Source organism: Myotis nattereri (assembly GCF_964212035.1).
Source record: "Myotis nattereri genome assembly, chromosome: 3".
NCBI classification, from domain to species: Eukaryota; Metazoa; Chordata; class Mammalia; order Chiroptera; family Vespertilionidae; genus Myotis; species Myotis nattereri.
In genome coordinates this window covers 37,160,726-37,181,496 of record NC_138077.1, presented here as the reverse complement: position 1 = coordinate 37,181,496, position 20,771 = coordinate 37,160,726, and positions in this window count along the sequence as shown.

Below are 20,771 nucleotides of genomic sequence, written 5' to 3'. Positions count from 1 at the left end.
TAGTTGGCGGGGGGCGGGGGAGGATAATGAGATAACTTACAGGAAAATATTGAACAAATGGAGTATGGTTGGTCCACGACTTTGGTAAAAATAGTGAAGTTGCTACTAAAATGACCAACATTTGGGAAACATCAGTGAACTGGTTACAAGCATGACAGGCTTTGGAGTTAGAGGAACTGGAGTTTGAATCCTGAATCTGCTCTCTTGTAATTGCGTAGAGACTTAGGTTGGTTGCCTTATCTGTGAAATGAGGGTAATGATACCAACCTCCAAGGATAGGAGCAAAGATTCCACTAAATGAAATACTTAGGTGAAGAGCCCGGCATATCTGCTGAGTAACTATCACAATGATTGCAACTGCCTGGACCAATTCGAAAGATTGAATAAAACCAGTTCTATCGAGCAACATTGTGGATGCCATTTAAAAAAGCATCCCAACTAGGCTCTGGGGCAGGGAGGTCCATGCTGCCTGTCCTAGGCCTACAATCCCACCCCAGCTCCAGGACTGCTCATCGTTGGCCTTGAGTTTATCCGCTGGTGGGAGTCAGAGCTCTGCTAGGGTTCAGCTGTCACTAGAGGGGCTGACACTCTTCAGGTGTGAACGCTGACACTGCAAAGCTATCTTCTTGAACAGCATGGAAGCCTCATAGCACAAGTCTACCCTGAGCACACAGCTGACCCTCTGCTCCACTGCAAGGCCAGGACAGGGCCAGCCACTTCCTGACCACAACGAGAAGCGAGATGTCTCAACAGTGGCTGCCATGGGCTGTCTCGCCTTGCCTTTCAACTACTGCATCCTGGGAGGATGTCTTCAAGAGCCCTGTGCCAATTCAATAAATGGAAGCAGCCACAGCCTCCCCAGGAGAAAGCTCTGAACAAGCATATCAAGCCCAGGATGGTCACCTGCCTCTGAGGGCTTGGCGAGATGAGGGAAGGAAGCAACAGGCCTCACCTGCACACTCAGGGCCCGTGCTTGTCACCCTTCCTAACATCGACATCACATGGACCCAGTGTAGAAAGTTGAGAAGATACGGAAACAATACATTTCCCAAATGCCACAACTCAACAGGAACCATAAACATTTTGACATTCCCCCCCCCCCAGACTTTTTTTGTTATAGTTGTTTTTTCCTATTTCCCCAGCATCCCATCCAAAAACAGGTTCAAACGCACAAAGTAGGCAACACTCACAGATTAAAAGAATGTATGTGTGCCCTAGCCCGTTTGGCTCAGTGGATAGAGTGCCAGACTGCGGACCAAAGGGTCCTGGGTTCCATTCCAGTCAAAAGCACACACCTTGGTTGCAGGGTCCTCCCTGGCCCAGGCCCTGGTCAGGGCTTGGGCAGAAGGCAACCAATCGTGTTTCTCTCACATGGATATTTCTCTCGTCTTTCCCTCTCTCTTCCACTCTCCTTAAAAATCAATGGGAAAATATCCTCAGGTGAGGATTAACAACAATAAAAAAAAAAAGAATGTATGTGCTGGGTATAATCAGTTTAGGAATGTGTCCATTGTAAGGGTGTGGCTGAGCATTTGTGATATCTCACACATCTCCAGTGTTTTTCTCCTCTTCCAGGAAAGGAAACTGAAGAATACAAAGAATTATATTAATCCTGTCTCTAACCCTTAGACAGCTTGGATCTAAGCACACTTTAGTAAACAATAAGTGAAATACAAATACAAAAGGCCATAACTGTTTCTTCTTACCCCTAACATATGTTTTTATTACTATAAAAATTGAATATAGTGAGCCAGGAATCTGAGTATTGTTTTTGTTGTGAGATTTTTATATATTATAACCAATACTTATAACTTTGCATCAATTTTAAGATTATAGCAGTATTTAATAATATGATTGCATTTTACCCAATGATTCAGTAAATTAAGAGAAAACTTCCTGCCTTTTGAAGGTTTTTTTTATAGTTGTAATTGTGCTATTTATATACTTACTAGAGGCCCGGTGCACAAAATTTATGTGGGGTGGGGGTGGGGGGTGCTGGGGATGTCCCTCAGCCCAGCCTGCACCGTCTCCAATCTGGAGGGATCCCACAGGATTGGGCCTAAACAGGCAGTCGGACATCCCTCTCACAATCCGGGACTGCTGGCTCCCAACCGCTCGCCTGCCTGCCTGCCTGATTGCCCCCAACTGCTTCTGCCAGCCAGCCTGATCACCCCCTAACCACTCCCCTGCCAGCCTGATCGACACCTAACTGCTCCCCTGCTGGCTTGGTCCCCCCCCAACTGCCCTCCCCTGCAGGCCTGGCCCCCCCAACTGCCCTCCCCTACAGGCCATCTTGTGTCCACATGGGAGTGGCCATCTTGTGTGTTGGAGTAATGGTCACCTTGCATATTACTCTTTTATTAGGTAGGATTATATCAGAATGTTCCTAAATTAAGTTTCCAAGATGTTTTTCATAATGGTTAAATTACTGCATGATATGGATATACTATATTGTTGAGTATTTATATTTTACTTTTTATTATAAATACTAGAGGCCCAGCATGCATGAAATCATGCGCAAGTAGCTCGCTTCTGCTTGCCTCAGCTGGCCACTTGTAGCTTGTACCCCACCCTCTGCAGCTCCTAGATCTCTGCCACTAGTAGCTTGCACCCCACCCCTCCCCCACCACCGCGAGAGTCGCCTCACGGGTGGGGGGTGGGGAGGGAGGGGACTGAGAGCTGCTCAATGCACCAGTACACCTCCTGGTGACTGGTCTTTGGTCGTTACAGCATTACAACCACTGGGGTTTTTTTTATATAGATTACTGTATTAAATGTATTTATGCATGCATCTTCTTCCACATTTCAAATATTTCCTTAGGATAGTTGTTATTTCTAGATGTGGAGTTACTGGGTTAAATGGTGTAAATGTTTTGAGGTTCTTCATATATACCGTTAGGTTACTGTCTAGAGAGATTAGACTACTTTACAGTCCTGCCAACAGTAGAGGAGATTGCCAGTGGGTTTATCCTTTTTATTTGTTTGCTACTTTAACAAACCAAAAAAAGTCTTGTTTTCCTCCATTTCTCTAATGTTCTCAATATTTCACATGGCTTTAAAATATCACTTGTTTTGCCTCTTTTGTGAACATTCTGATCATATCATTTGCCCTTTTATCTTTGGATTTCTTTTTGCTAGATCTATAATTAAAGTATTCTCAATTTTCTTCCACTCAAGTTCATTATATCTAATTTTCTCCCACTGAAAGAACAGTACATTACCTTTTGTGCTGAGGTAAAAAAAAAAAAAAAAAGGTGGTTCATCTGTCATTTTATTTCTGTGTCATTGGAATAGAAAAACGTTTCTTTATGGAATCAACCTGACACTTCAACTTGTTTAGAAAAATATATAATGGGTTATGCTTTTTTTCAATCGCCTTATGTTTATTACTGTTTTGGAATGTTTTACTTCATGAATTTTAATTTGATAGTCTACATATAGTTTTGGTTTAAAGTAGAGGATTATGGAGGGGGTTTTGGGAGACATTAAAATAAAAACAGAAAATATGGTCAGTTGATTAGCTTTAAAATATTATATCTCTGCATTAATTTCAGACATAAACTATGCTTCAGATGACCCAGAACATAATATGTTAAATTTAACTGAGGTTTAAGAAAAACAAAAGCAAAAGCCACAACATTAATAAAAGAAACATCTATAGACAGGGGCCCAGGTCCAATTTCTCCTTCCCCAGGAAGCCTTCTCAGAATTTCTCAGGCAGAATCTCTCTCCTTGCCCAGTATACCCACAGTCTACTGTTTGTGCCCCAATAACGTGAGCCAGGAAGCTCTACTTGAATTGGTGAGATGCATGTACACATCTCTCTCCGTCAGGGCAATCAATTTCTGAAGCGCAGGAACATTTTCTTCGTCTACGTATCCATTTGTGACCAGTGTTTTGGGTATACAATATCTCCCTCCTTCATCCCAGTAACCCATTCCAACACCCCCATTGGATACCTGAAATCACAGATAGTACTGAACCCTACATATGTTTTTTTCTATATATACATACTTATGATAAAGTATAACTTATAAATTAAGGCATATTAAATTATAAATTGAATTTATAAATTAGTTGTTAAGAGATTAACAATAATAGAACAATTATAACCATATATTATAATAAAATTTATGTGAATGAGGCCCCTCTCTCAGCATATCTATTGTGCTGTACTCACCTCACTCTTCTTCTCAAGATGATGTGAGATGAAAAAAAATGCCAAACCTATTCTTGAATCTGTATAACCATTCCTTATTTGTAATAAATGGCTTGGTGTCACTCATTTCAGGGGCTCCCTTGTTGAAATCTTTGTACAGAATCAATGATTTCTGGTGCAACACGGTGCTGTCAATCAGAAGACATTTTCTGTTCATGTCTTCCACCCACAAATTTAATGCCTTTCCCATCTTAACTAAGCAATTATCACACACTTGTGGCTATAACTTTGCAGTTTGAGATGTGACAGCAAAAGTAGCATAAATTTCTTTTTCCCTCTTCACAATTTCACAGAGAGAAGACTCGTTCTTACCATAGATCTTAACAAACTTAACATACGATTGTTAATAAGTCAATAACTTTCCTTAAGAAGTCAAAGGAAGCACTTTATGGCTTCTCTCTGGCATATCTGAATGGCCAGCATCACTGCTCTAGCACTTTGGAGCCATTGTTAAGGAAAATAAAGGTTACCTGAACACAAGCTCTGCGATACCAGGACAGTGGATCTGCTAACCCAGGCAGCTACCAAGTGACTAACAGACCCGGGTAGCATGCACAGGGTAAGGATGCTGGACAAAGGGACGTTTCACATGCTGGGTGGATGGAGCAAAATTTCATCATGCTACTCAGAATGGCGCACAATTTTAAACATGAACTGTTTCTGTCTGGAATTTGTCATTTGATGTTTTTGGACCATGGTTGACTGTGGGTAACTCAAACCACAGACAGAGAAACTGCAGATAATGGAGGACTACTGTAGTAGATGCTCAGGAGACAGGTTGAATTGAACTGAACTTTGAAATTTTTAAAAATTGGAATAGTGGAACCCACATAGGCTTTTGGGTCTGACTGAGCAGCTTGGAATCCATCTCCAGCACTTAGCAGCTATGTGGTCCCCAAGCAAGTTACCTGAGCCTCCTGAACTGCATTGTCATCTAATATGGAAATAATGTCTACCAAGGCAGGCCGTCCAGGTTGGCTAACCCAACACGCACTTTGAATGGAGTTCATCCTTGCCTGCCTTGACTGTGACAACTAGAAAGCTAAATCCACAACTTCCCAGCTTCCTTCCAGCTGGAAAGGTCATGGGCCACAGTTCTTGTCAATGAGACAAAAACAAATAGCTGAGAAGGTTCTATGAAAGCCCTGCTCTCTGGATAAAGAGGATCACGTGTCCCACATAAAGCAAGATGGCAGCAGGATGCCTACCGGTACAGCACCCACTTTAAAACCATGAGGCCAAAACATGAAGACAATTGCTAAAGTCCAAAGAAGATGGAGGGGGAAGCTAGAAAGAGTCTGGAGTCATAGGTGGCATCATTGAGACCCAATGATCCACATTTGTTTAAGCCACTGTGAGGGGATATTCTATCATTAGGCCCAAACACCTTCCTAAATGATCCCTCCACCTTATAGGATTACTGCAAACAATAAGTATAAGTCATTTATGTGGAGCATTTATCGAAGGACCTAATATTACATTGTAAGCATTCAATAAGTGGTGACTTTCAGCAGCATTAGAGAGTGTGTAACCTGCTAGTGGCTGGCAGCAAGTTCTGAAACAGGGTGAGTGAGAAATCAGAATAAGAAAAAGCAGGAAACAGGACAGGAGGGACCTTGTCCCTCATGTTCCATCCTGAGAGCAGGGGCATGGAGCCTGTCAGGAGAGGGACTGAGGCTAGATGGTACTTGACGCTCTCCTGGTTCTCTGAGCTCCTAGAGATCAAATCCCTTTGACCATCAATCCCCCTACCCAACCCGACATGGTCAGAGGCGATTCAGAATCTCTGCTTGATTTGCATGAGCACAGAAGTCTCCTGTAACCTATTCCCGGGCTAGGCTTCTACTCATAACAATCTCTAAGGTTGCTGTCATGTGCCCCAGAGGTCAGGTGCATCCTCTTAAAGGCCACTCCCCCTGAGGCTGGATCCTCAGCATTGCCCCTGGATGCTAAAGCCCTTTCTCTTACCTCTCCTGGTACCTTCCTTGCACACCCTCTTCAATCACCAACCCAGAGCTTCACAGACAGTGGCCTTTTGGGACCGTGCCTAACAGACATGGGTCTGACCTGTCTTCTCCCCCTTCCAGACCTACTTTGAGTTTACATATCCCTAGGACAGCATTTCCCAGAGGTGGAATAGGGAATGCTAATTCCTGGAATTGTTAATAAAGAACTCAAAACATTATTATATTATACTCAAACAAGTCATGGGGGAAAGGCGTTAATTTAAGGTTTCTTTCATACATGACTTGTCAGAGCTTCTATAGTATTGTGATTACACACACACACACACACACACACATATTCTATAGTGTTTTTTAGTGTTTCCCACACTTATTTGTCTGCAAATCTCTCTTAGTCCATGAATACCTCAAAGTCTAGTGCTTTATGGGACATACTTTGGGAAATTCTGTTCTGGAAAAACAGACTTCTGACTCCACTCCCATAGTTGAACATCCCCTCCCCCTGTTGCTAAACTTTCTCTTCACCCTGTAGATTTTCCCACACTCCTGATCCCAGACTAGCCTTTCTCCTACTTTTCTTCTCACTCCCCCTGAGCTTCAAACCTAGATGCCACCCCACTGGCCTTTGCCATAAAGACATAGAGGAGAGTCCCTCTGGACTACAAGATAGTCATTCATTCATTCATAAAACCTACATTTATTCAAGATCTGCTGACTGCTTAAAGCAGATTTATGGACAAACACTACTTGAGGAATTAATCGTCTGCTCAGAGAAAGGAAGGTGAGCCCAAACCTGTAGCCAAAGTAGTAAGTGCTGCAACCAAAGCAATTGCAAAGTTCTCTTGGAACATAGAGGTAGGAGTAATTAATTTGGCCCTGAGTAATTGGGGAAGATTTCACAGTGGGTCTGCTACTCACATTAGGTCTGGAAATGTGCATAAGAGTTACCCTGGTGGAGAAGAGGTGGAAAAACTTTCTGGGCACAGGGCATAACTTGTGCAAAGGTCTGCAGGTGTGAGAAGCATTGTTTGATTAGGGGGTGGCAAAAGCCATTGGGACTAGCATCTAGGTTTGAAGCTCAGGGGGAGTGAAAAGAAAAGTAGGAGAAAAAGCTAGTCTGGACCAGGAGTGTGGGAAAATCTATAGGGTGAAGAGAAAGTTTAGCAACAGGGGGAGGGGATGTTCAACTATTGGAGTGGAGTCAGAAGTCTGTTTTTCCAGAACAGAATTTCCCAAAGTATGTCCCATAAAGCACTAGACTTTGAGGTATTCATGGACTAAGAGAGACCTGATCCCTGAGCAATATGATACAGTTGAGGGAATGAGGGTAGCAAAATAATAAAAACGATCATTTGTTCAGTACCTATTATGTTCCAGGTACTGTACTTAGGTGAAATGTTATTTCATCTAATCCCAAAATAACACTTAGGTATTTCTCTCCCATTCCATAAATGGGGAAACTAAGGCTCAGATAAGTTATGCCAGGTGTACCAGTTAATAATGCGGATTTTGTCATTGAAGAAAACACAATAATTTCAAGAGAAACATCAAAAGGGCTTTATTCAAAGTAACATCCATTGCTAGCTACACATTTCCCCCATCTTTCAGGTAATTTGTGGACACTGTCCCAATAGAACTTTTCTTGTTTTGAGGCAAACCATTCAGAGACCCAATTTTCCACTTCTTCGTATGTTTTGAAGTGCTGCTTAGAAAGTGCGTGTGCCATCGATTAGAACAAGTGGTAATCTAAAGGAGCACGGTCTGGTGAATACGGCAGGTGGGTTAATACTTCCCAGGCAAGATCTTTTAATGTGTCTTTAACTGATTTTGAAGTGTGTGATGGTGCGTCATCATGAAGCAAAATTACTTTGCTGTGTCTTCTGGCCCATTCTGGTAGTTTTATTATTAAAGTGTGGTTCAAATTGGCCCGGATGTTCTTTGTCTTTCACATCAAAATCATCACTTTTAAAGCATTTAAACCAGCGTTCACAAGTATCTTGAGATGGAGCATGTTCACCATAAGCTTCCCGAAGTATACAATAACTTTCAGCAGCACTTTTCTTCAAAATAAAGTAATGAATTGAAACTTCCTGCAAATGCTCTATTTTTTGGCACGAAATTCTACATTTTTAAGGGTAAAAATATCTATGATGTTAACACCTTCAGAAAATTTGACATATGAAGTTTTGAAGCTTGTTGTCAATACAACAAAATAGCATACATATCAAATCGCATACATATCAACATACGTGTAACTCCAGCTGTTGAAAAAAATCCGCATTATTAACTGGTACACCTGGTATATTTAAAGTTAAAATAGCAGTGAGTTAAAACTGACTAAAACTCACATATCTCTGAACCTAAAATCCATGAGCCAACCCTGGAACTTTAGCTGCTGCTATTAAAATAGTCATGGTCAACTTATTATGGAATATGAGCTTTTGGGAAGTGGGCAAAATACAGATAACTAAATGCCAAAGGCAAAACCTAAACTTAATCATTTTTCAGTTAACTTTTCACATTGGAGACTGCGGTACATCATTTCCATGCATTAGATTTGCATGAATCTGTGACCCAAACTGCTTACTTGAGAGTCTTTCTCAACATGAAATTTTAATCAATGTTGTCTTTTTTTCCTGGTTGTAATCCTATCCTCCGAGTGATGAAAATTGATTATGCACATCTAAATATGAACAGCAGAAAAGAAATTAAGAAAGGGCAATGGTCAGGATTCACCAGAAGATCTACGAAATGGGAAAACTGGTCTTCATGAACATATTAAAATACATAATTAGAAATGAATGAAAACTTCTACCTCAAGATAGATAAAAACCTCTCTGCTGATGTTAATTTGGTAGATAACTCATTAAAAATAGTATTTGCTCACAACTCACTATTCTTGTCCCCGCATTATCCTCTCCACTTCCCTTTACTCAACTAACTCTTACACGTTTCAAGGCATAAATAAATTATCAACTCCCAGATTTCCAAGCCGGGCTCCTTCCACCTCCTCCATGTTTCTGTAGCTCCCTGTGTATACCCGTGTCACTGTCATGCCCACTGAGGTTCCTAACCCGCCCTCTATCCTGTGAGCTCCTGAAGGGCAGGGCCTGGGTCTCTGTCCTATGTTTATTCCTTAGCTATTATATATGTGCTATTCCATATATAACTTAACGTTTTAACCTACATGCAGAAAACTACGCATTTGCAGGTAACGATGCCCAGCTGCAAAACCTCCAAGGGCCCCACCCCAAGTTGTGCAAATTAGGCCATTAATTTTGAACCCATTATACCTCAGGTTCCTGCCCAAACGAAACTTTGTTCTGTTGCCTTTCTATATGTCCAACAAAAACTCTTAAGTCCTGGAAGTTTCTCAAATGATTTTGTGGTTGGGGTCACTCAGCACATACTGAGCAGGAGGTATGCAGGGCTTTTCCTTAGTTCTAAAGGGTGTCCCAAAATTCACGCAAGATTTGAATTTTGCGTGAGCATTAACAACAACAACAACAAAAAATAAAAGCCTAATTTTACTTGGTTTATTGAATCTGATTCTAATATCTGCTGCCCTTTGATTTCAATCCTTTCAATTTGATAAGCATTACCAAGTACCACTTATGGCCCAGGAGCAGGGACAATGAAGACCAGAGACGACCATGGCTTTGCGTATGTGCCAGCAAAGCTGTGGAGGCCATTTACCCGATGTGCTATTCCATTTATAACCCTATACTGTATACTTTATGAATCAATAAAAAATTTACAACTTTTAATTATAAACCTGTGTTTTCTATCGAAATTACGTCTTGCGTGAATTTTGGGACAACCTTTAAATGGCCCTAAACAGTTCTAACCTCACTATTTCCTAACTGGTCTCCCTTTTTCCAGTTTCTCCTTAAATGTGTTTTTAAGATCTGGGGCTGCTTCTGGAGCCGTCTGGCCTGAAGCAATCATTTAACATCACTGAAGCCCAGTTTTCTCTGTGGGACCATCTATCCGCTGCCTTCCTGGTGAGAAGGCACAGAACTCCAGACCGTGCCAAGACAGAGGCTGGCAGGACTCCTGCTGGGATGATCCAGGCAAGAGCAACCCAGCTTTGGAGATTCCAAGTACAACCATGTAGATCAGAGAATATTTCAGTTCTGAATAAAAAAAATTGAGTCCTTATGGGCCGGTTGAAAATATATCAAGTGTGAGCCAATTGTAAAAGAACCAATTTCCTATTGAGGAAAGTCAGTAGAGCTTTAAATATAAGGGAGATCAGACTCTTTCTATTGTAAATTGTACCTTTAGTTGTCGAGCGAGTGTATTTGGTAAACATGTGAAGCCGAAGGGAGACAGAGCACAGGAAATCACAAGGAGAGGATCAGTTCAGAACTCCTGGCACTTAGATCTGAAGAAGAAAAGAGCTCCTTTCCTCACACTCTCAGAGCCTCGGGAGCCCGGAAACATGGTAGGCTCTTTTCTGAAGCCTTGTTTTGCTGAATCGGTACCAGTTACTTCTGAGAACATCCCAGAAGAGTTTCCTTCCCATTAGTTCCATTTATTTCCCCAAAGCTACAGAAGAGTGTCAAAGCACCAGCAATTATCTAAGACCTGAAAGCCTCAAGTAACAGATCTGGCTGCCACATCCACTGTTTTGAAACATGAATTATACCATGTCATCCTCTGCTCAAGGACTTACAGCATCTCCCTCCTGCTCTCAGATCCATCAATCAGTGAGCGTTACTGAACATCCTATTTAGTGCGCAGCGCTCCACTACGTACAGGAATACCTGAGTAAATTCATTGTTTAAAAAATGTTATTGAGCACCTACTAACTGGCAGAAGCCACGTTGGACACTAGAGAGTAGGCATGGAGGACTAAGACGTGGTCTTCATCCTAAGAGAAGCTCAAAGTCTCCTGGAGTTGACGCATGGGCAATGGGTAAACAGTAGTCACAGCACTGTGATAAGTCGACACTAGGGACACACACACAGAACTCTGGGAAGCCTACGAGAAGGCACCACAGAAAAGCCGACACATCAGCCGGGCTTTGAGGAGTGAGGAGGCATTTACCAGAGGACATGCAGGGAAAGGTGCCCCAGGCTGAGCGGACGGCGGGTGCTGTGTTGCCCTGAATAAAGCACTGGAGACAATGAGAAAGGCTGACCATTGCTACCCACCACCTGGTATTTTATTATGTGCTAGAGACTACAGAGGTTTTAGGATAGTAGAGATCAAGAAGGCAGAACCTGGGACAGTCCACCTTTGCTCATGTATTCCATAGTTCTCACTAGGCAGAATGGTGGAGGCAAAGGGTGAAAAGAAAAGATCTGAGAGAGATCTGAGTCAGAATCACAGCTCCACTAAAAAGTGTGTCATAGCCAAAATAAAAATGCAGAAATTGGCACCTCCCTTCCTCAACCCACCCATTAAAGCAGATGCCAACTTGTCTTCCTTTCCCAAAAGCCCAAGGAAAGTCTTATTCTTCAAGACCAGTTATTTGGGGCTTCAGAAAGCAGGGTCCGGCTGGGGGCAGTACGGAAAAGGACTAGGGGCTCACAAGCGAGGTCAGGAGCCCTGAGATGAACAGGCTCAGGCCCAGTGTGGGATCCAATCACAGAAAGGGACAGGGACTCATCTCCACCGCATTCCACAAACCCCGTTTTTCTGAAGCTACTTTTGTTATACATTGCTGTGTTATTTGTTTATTTTGTTCTCTTGTGATTTTTAACTAAAGCATTGCCTGAAACATGGGTCATGGCTTTATAAAAATCACATCAGCTGTGTTAGAACCACACTTGCTGTTAAAGGAGAGCTTTAATGTAGTAACCGCTTCACTTTCCTTCTCTGCAAAATATAAACTTACACATCTGAGCGATTTGATGAAAATGAAATGAATAATGTAAAATTCTGATAATCAAAGAAAATCCCTTCTTTTCTACAGCGATTCAGGCCCTTTCATTCCATTGTTTATTCACTCAGTTCATTATTTTGATCACCTGCTACTGGCATACCCTGTTAAACCAGTGGTTCTCAACCTTGGCTGCACATTAGAATCACCTGGGAATCTTTTTAAAATCCTGATTTCTGGGCCTCATCCTCTGGAAATTCTGTTTCTTTGTTATGGGATGGGGCCACAACATTAGTAACAAAGAAACAGAATTTCCAGAGGATGAGGCCCAGAAATCAGGATTTTAAAAAGATTTCCAGGTGATTCTAATGTGCAGTCAAGGTTGAGAACCACTGTGTTAAACTCTTCCTGTCTGTATAAATCCTGCCTGTCTTCAGAGCTCAGCATGTTTTAGTCTGCCCAGCACCACTTCCCTCTTCTTCTTCCCAGTTTTACTGAGATAGAGTTGATATAATATTTTCTAAATTTAAGGTGTGATGATGATGTGATACACACATATACTGCAAAATGTTTACCACAATCAAGTTAATTAACACATCCTTCGCATTTCATAATTACCATTTTTCCATTGTTGTGGTTATGGTGAGAACATTTAAAATCTACTCTTAGCAACTCTCAAGTATACAGTACAATATTGTTAACTATAGTCACCACGCTGTGCATTAGATCCCCAAAACTTATTACTCTTAAAAGTGAAAGTTTGTACCCTTTGACCACTATCCCCCACCCCCAATCCCTAGTAACCCAATCTGCTCTCTGCTCCTATGAGCTCAGCTTTTATGATTCCGCATATAACTGACGCTTGTCCCTCTGACGGTGATGGTGTCAACCCCTGGCTGCGGGTGTGGGCATTTGACACAAGCCAGTTATGATTTCTCCCCTTGGCCCACAGCTGATCCGGTGCAGACCCAACACCCCAGCCAGGCCAATCACAGTGCTGCTTAGGAGTTTTCAAACTGGAGCTGGAAGAGAGGCTCTGTTCCTTCTGAATGTCAGACCTTAAAATGCAAGCACAAGCAGCCAGCAGCCCTAATTCTAGTCACCAACCTACAGAAAGATGAACACAGAGGAGAAAGAGAATCCCCGGCCTTCCCGAGGGCTGGTTAGAGGGATTCATAAATGGAACCCTATTCACTAAGTTAAGCTGAGGTGGTTTCCTCGAAGGTGCTACTCGAAGAGTCCTGGCCAACACAGTATCTTCTGAGACCTCACTAAATGCCCTTTCTCCCTGTCTATGGCCATTCTGACTTCTGAGTGACTACAATACTCTGCCTATGCCACACAACTTACCTCTGACAATGTGTCCACCATTGTCACGTGACTTCCTCCCAAACATTGTGCTTCTCAACACCTCATCACTAAGGCCTCATCACTAAGAACATAGTAGGTCCTCAATAAATGTGTGGAGATAAATAGAATACTCATAAACTATGAGAGCTAGAAAGGATCTTAGAGAATCAGTAAGAAATCCTCTGGAAACTGGGAAGCATATAGTAATTTTTTTCCATAATAATAGCTGCTAGGAGGCAGTAGGAAGATGGCCATGTAAGTGTGCATTGCAATTCTTCCTGAGCAATCTCAAAATGACATAATATCAAAACTGTCCACATATAAATGTGTGTGCGTAAAAATGCACCCAGACATACCTCATTATAAGGGAGTATTTATGCCCAGGATTCCTGAGTCCAACTGTAATTCATTGTCTCTAGAGACACTAAAGCATATAATTTAAATTTTATGTGGATTCAGCAACAGATATTAAACATCTAAAGAATACAGATACCTTCTGACCCAGCAATTCAGCTTCAGAAAATTTACGTTAAGACAAGAATTTGAGCAAGGATTTTCGCCACAGCATGGTAAAAAAAAAAAAAAAAAAAAAAAAAGCAAAAGATCAAAAAATATCAAATTATCTACATACAGGACTTGGTTAGAGAAATCAAATGGCCTATTTGTACAATAAGGTTCCATTTTTTAAAGAAGTCATATGAAAGAAAGAGACGTTACATTATTGCTAAGTGGGGGGGGGGAGGGAAGTAGGTAGCAAAATGGTATGTATATAGTGCAATCCCATGTTTTGTGTGAATATTTAAATATACATAGGTATATGCATATGTGAGCATAAAGCCGGAAGAATGTTAACTATGTGTCTCCCTGAATTGTACCATTATACAATTAAACTTATGGTACATTATACCATAAGTTTCATTTTCTCTTTTTTTTGCTTATTTTTATTTTGGGAGTTTCCCACCATAATATATACATATATATATATATATATATATATATATATATATATATATATATATATACCCTGTGCACAAATCCGTGTGCCAGTACGTCGCCGCCCTCCTGTAGCTTCCCCCACCCCCTCCCTCATAGCTTGTTGTCCTGCCCTCTCCTGTAGCTCTCTGCCTCCTGCTTACTTGCTGCCCTGCCCCATCCTGTAGTTCTCTGCAGCCTGCTTGTAGCCAGTAGGTTGCTGCCGCCCTCCTGTAGCTCTACCCGCCCTCCTCCCCCTTTCCCCTCTTGTAGCTTGCTGCCCTGTCCCCTCCTGTAGCTCTCCACAGCCCGCTTGTACCTCACTGGCCCACCCTCCTGCTGATCCATGATCTCTTCATGATGTGCTTGGTCATTAGGCCTCAGGGCATAACAGCTAACTAGCATATTCCTCTCTTATTATACAGGATACACACACACACACACACACACACACACACACACACACACACACACATATATATATATAACTTTTGTGTAATTAGAAAAAGACAAGAAGAGTGTTTTTTAATATACAAAAATGTTCTTAGGGAACCCTCATGTTGCAGAGGAGGAAACAGGCCCGAGAAGCTATGCAGTTTGCCCAAGGTCCCACAGTGGGCAATGGCAAAATTAGCACCCTAAACCCAGGGCAAAGTTCTTTCCAGCAGACCGGGCCACCACCACTAAGGGTATTGCATTTGAAAATTCCAGCGCTGACTTCATTCTGCACTTGGAAACAACCATCCTAACACAAGCATCCTTACATGGGAGCAGTAGCAACAGAAATGCACCTTGAATTTCATGTCATGTGATTTGAAACGTGGTGCTGACATTACCTGCTGGCATTTTATCCCAGCCTACTGGATTTATTATGAAACTGGGACCAAATTTTTCAATTAATAGAGGGAACACAGGTTTAATATTAGTGAAGTCATATTTTTGCAGCTGCTCTGGTTCTCAATTCTTCCACAGTTTAATGTGCTACCTTTGTGATTTTAGCAAATGGAAAGATTGTGTGTGTTCATTTATAATAATTGGCTATATGCTTCCACTAAGTTGCAAAGATTCAATGATTTTCAGGAATCATAACAGACCATGACCTATAAATTCAATTTCCAGTGGTAAAAATCCCCTGACCAAAGTGGATGTTGATGACGAACTAACATGCTCTGTAACAATCTGTTTTGAGCATTGAATTGACCTGTAAGTATTGCAGATACTGCCTGATGAAAATGGGTTTTATTATTTTCCATTAGCAGCTGCTACAGCAAAATGAACGGCCCCGTCCACAAGGGAAATAAAAGTGCTTCCCTCTTTGCAGGAGCCTCTGCTGCAAATGTAAACAAAGCCAGCCCCTCCTGGTCCTTCCCCTCCTCTCTCCCTGCATCACGCTGAAATGCCCGCACTGCAGGGTCACCCATAGTCAGCAAGCCCTGCCTGGGTCCGTGGCATAATTCAAGTATTTACAGAGCACCTACTATGCACTCTGCATTTTGCTGATGTTGGCGCCTGGGAACGTGGGAGATCGCATGGGGGAAGGAAACCATTGGAAAAGTACTGCCTGCCCTGAGAATGGCCACTGAGGCTTCCAATTGGTTTTCCCATTAAAATAAGAAGCACTATGTTGTCAGTACTTTATATAGCTATAGTTCTCAGAACAGCCTTACCAATTAGATGTTCTGATCCCTATTTTACATCTGTGAAAAAATAAAACCTGAAGAGGTCAAGTAATGGGCACAGCGGATACATGAAATAGATGGGCTTCAACCCTGGGGTTCCCCAGCACTGAAGACTGCAACCTCAGCGGTGCCTTGAATGGATCCTCAAGTGCATGAGCCAGAGCCAATAAAGGGTGATGTGGCATCGTGGTCAGGACCTAAGGTTGATTGTCAGGAGGTGTGTGTTGCCCAGCCCCAGCCCTACCACCCTGAGTTCCAGGTGACTTACCTGTAAAAAGGAATGATAACACCTCCCTCATATGGAGGATGTGAAGCTTCAACAAGATTAAATAGTGTGTGTAAAAAAAATAAAATTCCTGATACATAGGAGTGACAAGAAATGTTACCTACATATGAACAATTAAAAGTACTCTAAAGTTGATCGAAAATAAATAAATAAACAAGGTGGGGAGAGGGGTGCAGTTTGGAAATGGCCAAATAAATTAATTAATTAATCATAATAATGTGTGTTCTCCAACTGGATGTAAGCACCTGAAGATGTCCATGGCTAACTTTGCTGGCTGCCTATATGCACATCTTGTAGGAAGTCTCCTTTGCCATCACAGTGGTCTGCTTTATGCTGGGTTGTTTCTTGCATTTATAAAATCATTCAGTGCTATTTTTGTTTCTACAAGTTAATCGCAAAATCCCTCACCATCTTTCCACTTTGAGCATTTGCATCCAGAAAAATAATCCTCATTTTGGCAAATACTTTCAGACATGCATATAACTGAGTTTAAAAAAAAACATGTAAAGAAATCACTTCTCCAAGAACTTATTAAGTTTCCATCCAGAGAAACAGAAAAAAATCTATCACAGTATTACGTAAACAAACAAGCAAAACCCCACGCCCCTCCTCTGCTGGCTTTTTCTCTTCCTGCCTGCTAAATGCAAGCTGATGCAGAGCTCTCTTCCCTGACTCTCCTCTCTCACTGTCTCCCCGGTGATCTCATCTAATTCCACAGCTTCAACACTCAGGTAATACATGCGATTCCTGCATCCCTCTTTCTGCCCACCTCTCTCCCCAATGCATGATCTGCATTCTCAGCTGGCTGCTGACACCCTGACCACCCCCCCCGCCTCCCCCCGCAAGCTGAGAACTGCAAATCAGAAGCCTGTGTATTCTCCTTGTGTTTCTGTTCAAGGTAGCAGGTCCTCCCCAGTCTAAGTCAAAGCTAGCAGACATCTTTGCCTCTTTCTTCCTTCCTGCCTTTAACTCAGCCTATCAATTCTCTCTGCTACTTCATTGATATCTGCCCCTTCCTTTCCTCCATTTCAGCCACTGTCCTAGTTAAAAGCTTATGACAGTTCACTTGGACTCAACGGAGGAAAAGTCAGAAGTCAGCCTCCTGACTTCTCTTCCTTTAGTCTCTCTTCACGCTAATTCATTTTATACCTTGCTGACCAATGACTATGACTCCTAAAGTACAGTGCTGACCATGTTTTCTCACTAATCAGACACTCTCCACAGCCACTGTCTTCTGACTGAAGAAAACACAAAAATACAGCAGGTCCTGCATGCTTCGGTTGCTACTAACCTTGCTAGCCTTACGGCCTCTATTCCTCTGAACATCCCCATATTTCCACTAAACAAGACTATTTGCAATGAACAACACAGGCCTTTTATGCATTCCCCCTTTTCATATGTACCCACACACACTGAGTGGCCAGATTATTATGACCACCTGGCGTTTGTAGACAAATTAGCCATACACTGCATCGTATGGACTATGGAAGCTGAAGACCTGTTCAAACACCTTTGCTGTCTACAGTTACCAAGATAAAACGTCTCCAATTCGCACAGGAACACAAGGATTGGACAGTCGAGCATTGGAAAAAAGTCATGTGGTCTGATTAATCACGTTTCCAGTTGCATCATGCAGATGGCAGAGTGAGAATTTGGCGGAAACAGCATGAAAGCATGCACCTCACATGCATGAGCACAACCCTTCAAGATGGTGGGGGCAGTGTTATGGTTTGGGGCATGTTTTCCTGGCATGATTTGGGCCCCTACTTCGTGTGGAACAACGTCTGAATAGCACAACATACCTAAGTATTGTTGCTGATCAAGTTCATCCTATTATGTGATGGCATATCCCAATGGAGATGGCTTCTTCCAACAAGACAATGCGCCATGCCACAGTGCTCATATTGTGCAGGAGTGTTTTCAAGAACATGAGGGAGACTTTACCTTGCTTAGGTGGCCCCCACAATCACCAGATCTCAATTCAATGGAGCATTTGTGGGACGAAGTTAAAAGAGCCATCAGGCAGCTGGTTCCACAACCATCAAATCTCACAGAACTGGGCAGTGCTATTCATCAGGCATGGTATCAGATTCCTCGCATCACCTTTCAACATCTTGTGGAGTCAATGCCAAGAAGAATTGCCTCAGTATTGAAGGCAAAAGGTGGCCCAACAAAGTACTGATGGGGTGGTCATAATAATCTGGCCACTCACGTTCAAATATATCCCACATTCAAAGGCTGTTAAATCGAGTTGTTTACCCATATCTTCAGACAAAAATCACTTTTACTATTGTGGTAAACAATCTGCTTCCCTATTTATAATGGTCTGGCCCTCTAGCAACTTCAGCACAAAATTATAGCTAATTTGCCTACAAACGCCAGGTGGTCATAATAATCTGGCGTGTGTGTGTGTGTGTGTGTGTGTGTGTGTGTTATATATTTTTTTATTTTATTTTTTTTTGCTACTCCCTCACCTTGAAAACCCTTCTTCCTAAACAATGACCTGTTAAAACCCTCCTTACACATTTGGGCCCAGTTCAAATGTCCTTGTTCTGTTGTGCCTTCCTCCTTATTTGCACTCTTAGTGGATAGTTACACCTGAGCATGGGCCACATCTGGCTGGGAGTGGGACTGTCCCTCTTCATCTCCAGTGGAAGGACCTGGCCACTGTACCCCTCCATTTCTTCCCTCCCAGCCTTATGTTGTTTTGTCAGATATTTTACCTCTACATGTTCTAAACCCAACAGTACATAGTTATTTCAATAACCTTTTAAAGACACATAAATAATAAGATGAGGACACTTTAAACAAGCTGAGTACACTTGCCCAAGCTTAACATGCACCAAGTGCCAAAACTAAGATTCCAATCCAATTCTGTTAGTTGCCAGAAACCGTACACCATGGTGTCCCCAAACCTCTACATGCCCACTACCATTTGGACAATTCCAGATGGTGTCACTTCTAGACCCGCCACACAGTATTTATGAATGACAGGGTGTAGATGCAGATTGATGCTCTGAGGAGTTTTGAATTTTTGGTTTTGAAATTTCCGTGGTGGCAGTGGTGGCAGTGGTGGTATTTTCACGATGTTCTTGATGTTCTGAGTTTAGCTGTGACCCTCTGGTTGTGTAGTAAGCATGGTTCTGACGAAAGCATATTCATTTGGAGGGACTCAATTCTCTCTCCAATTATTTAATGATATATCTCAAGTAATGATGTCAACCCAGGATTGAAATGACATCACCGCAAGGCAGCAAGGTACTTCTGAGTCTAGAACAGCCGTGGGCAAACTACGGCCCGCGGGCCGGATCCGGCCCGCTTGAAATGAATAAAACTAAAAAAAAAAAAGACCGTACCCTTTTATGTAATGATGTTTACTTTGAATTTATATTAGTTCACACAAACACTCCATCCATGCTTTTGTTCCGGCCCTCCGGTCCAGTTTAAGAACCCATTGTGGCCCTCGAGTCAAAAAGTTTGCCCACCCCTGGGCTAGAATGAAGGTCTGGGAACTAGGAGTGAGGAGAGCATGGTTTGTTGCCAGTGAAAATGGGTTCTTGGGGTGTCATGAGAAAGGAATTGCAAAGGGCACACTCATGGAAGAAATTTAAGCACAGTGGCAAGATTTACTGAGATGAAGGGAAATAATATGCCTTCTAGGATGTAGAGGGCAGGTAGGCTTTAGCAGTGACTGCTCCAAGGTCCTTGATAATCCTCCATATATTTTCTTGGTTTTCAGGAACAAGCAGGCTGTCATTCAAACTATCCAACCTACTTCCTGGTTTTTCCTGGGTCCACCCCTAACCAATCTCTTTCCTAGATCTTCCGGGGTTTCACGCCCTTACCCAATCTGCTTCTTTTCCAGAATTACATGCCTCCCCTTTATGGTGCCATCTTGGATTCTACTGCGCATGCACTCAGCAAAGGAATTTCCCCTGTTGTTTTTATTCCTCCCTTGGTAATCCCAGCTGATAACCAGTAATGACCAGTAATCGACTCTCCCTGCCCAATTCTTCCTGTGGGCTGCGGGGTCAAGCCCCCTGGCTGAGGATGCAGCTGCCCCCTGGGGAGCCTAGGAATGCTGTGGCTTCTTAGTGAATGAAGTTAAATGTCCTACTCAGCTCCCTAGTTTATTAGGCTTAATGCCCAGTTCCATGTGCTCCCTTTCTTTATTTATTACTAACTAGCTACCTACACTAAGGGTTTCATTGGGAAGCCAATGCAGTGGCTATTCATTCAGACTACTTGATGAGTTTCACTATATAGCCTGCTGAGGATCTCAAGACAAAAGCCATAGTGTGAGGAAGGAAAAAATGAAGGAAGGAAGGAAGGAAGGAAGGAAGGAAGGAAGGAAGGAGGGAGGGAGGGAGGGAGGGAGGGAGGGAGGGAGGGAGGGAGGGAGGGAGGGAGGGAAGAAATATTCCCATCCAAGGTTTCAGAGTAAAGGGAAAATCCCTAGGATCACCGCCA